This window comes from Felis catus, chromosome A1 (assembly GCF_018350175.1).
Source record: "Felis catus isolate Fca126 chromosome A1, F.catus_Fca126_mat1.0, whole genome shotgun sequence".
Taxonomy (NCBI): Eukaryota; Metazoa; Chordata; class Mammalia; order Carnivora; family Felidae; genus Felis; species Felis catus.
In genome coordinates this window covers 189539779-189541783 of record NC_058368.1, presented here as the reverse complement: position 1 = coordinate 189541783, position 2005 = coordinate 189539779, and the positions used below count along the sequence as shown (strand labels likewise).

Below are 2005 nucleotides of genomic sequence, written 5' to 3'. Positions count from 1 at the left end.
TTTATAGCAAAGAGGAGCACAGTCTGTTTGAAGAAATAAACCTCCATAAAGCATTATTGTTGATAAAATCAGACTGTTGATTTAAACTAAGTAGGAAATATGACCAAATCAGGGAGACGATGGGGGCTCAGTGGAAGCTGAAGTTGAAACTTCAGGCAGGGATGGAAGGCTGGGGTGGAAGGCTAGGGTGGGCTGGAGAAGCCTACTGGGGCATCTCCGCCCTGGGGGAGATATTTAGGACCAAAGCAAGGATGCCTGTGCTCAGGGCATAGATAGGAGGGACATGCCTTAGCAGGATGGCCAAGCCGCCTTCACTTAGGGATTGTCTTTATTTGAAAAGTGGCATTGATTTCTAAGAACTCGTAAATAGCAAACATGCTCCTGCACACATGCATTCCCTTCCTCCCCCTTCTGTTTTTAATTCTCAAAGACCCACAAAAACTCATCTGAAACACCAGCAACTCTCTGCTTGAACGCCAGTAGTGATCTTTGTACCAAAGCAGAAAAGTCCCAACACAATGCCTTTGATCCTGAGGTGATTGGAACAGAGTTTCTGTCTGCCCCCTTTTATCATACACAAGTTGGCCAGACTAGGATAACACTCATGCAGTGGGTAGTGAGAAATTCAGCTCTGTGCTGTGAGCTGCACTTTATTTCCCTGTGCCATGCCTTCGTGGCTCCACATTGACTGGCATGAGAGACTTATTATTGTTTTTTTGCTGTCTTTGACCTGTGGAGGCAGGACTCTTCCCAAAGACTGAGGTTCAGAGAAGCATCCCTGTGTAGTAGTGCACTCAGAAGTCTTAATTTTCCTTCCCAGTCCAATCTTCTTCCTTTCCTATCCTGCTCTGAGCCCTGGAAGCTGCCTTGGAAACCCCTCACCTTCTGGCATTTGGTAGAATGCCAGTACAGCTTATGGGAGGCACCACTAGGACACAAGTAGACTAGAGAAAGAGGGAGAGCAGAGTACTATGGCCTAGATTCCCTCCCTGCCAGCCTGCAGGCTGGCAGTGCCTTTCTTTACCAAAGTTCAGAGTGAGTTAAGGGCCCTGGCCTTGTCCCTTCAGGCACAGGGGTGTTCATAGCCCCCTTTATAGCTCCTACACTTGGATTTCTTCACCATCCTTATTTGGCTTCCCTTAAATGTGCCCTTGCATAACAGTCCCTTCATTAAGCTCCCCACTAATGCTCCCATTTGAGTGTGCCATTCTTGTAGGACCTCGGAGGATACAAATAATGAGAGCTCCTATTTGGAAATCAGAAGGTGTGGGCTACAGCTGAGAACCTCTTACAAGTTGACCATGTGAACTGGGCAAGTTGCTCGTCCTTTCTGGCCTTGGTTTCTTCATTTGTGAAATGGGGATGATGGTGAGGTCATCTTTCAGTTAAAACAGGCTATAATTCTGTTTCCACTAGAGGTGTAGTGGGCAGGGCTCTGGAGGAAAATAAACATTAGTTTCAATCCTGGTTTTTATACTTTCTAAGTGTGTGGCCTTGGCCAAGTCTCTCAATCTCTTTAAATCTGGGTTTGCATCTTCAGTAAAACATGGAAGGTGACTCTTTCCTTGCAAGTTGAGGTGGTGCTTGCTTTGGCAGCAGATATACTAAAGTTGGAATGATACAGAGATTAGCATGGGCCCTGCACAAGCATGACACACAAGTTGAGGGGGAGGATTAAATAAAATTGCATGTTTGAAAGCAGCTAGGATAGTTCTCATTACACAGGAGGCCTCCAATCCATGGTAGAAACTTTCTCTTCTTTCCTGGCTTTCTTGAAGGGAAAATGCCAAAGCACGAGGGAAAAGAAGTTTGTTGGCTCTGGGATTTCCATTCTTTCCACCTCTAATTCTGTTTATTTATATTTGCTTACATCTTAGCTCACAGACTCCAATTCATTTATCCCTTCCAATCTGTCTGCAGATTTCTCCCTGGAGCCATTGCTTCAAAAGGAGGGCAGGTCTGTGGTTAGCTGGAGGAAGCGAACCAGAAGGATCAGGCTCCAGGT

General features: G+C 45.9%; 1 non-coding gene across 1 annotated transcript; it reads left to right on the top strand.

Annotated features, from left to right (window-relative positions):
- The first annotated feature begins 1584 nt into the window (after nt 1-1584).
- Nucleotides 1585-1686, top strand: LOC111556904. The gene has a single exon (XR_002736614.1). It is a non-coding gene; the product is annotated as a U6 spliceosomal RNA (small nuclear RNA).
- Nucleotides 1687-2005: the final 319 nt, after the last annotated feature.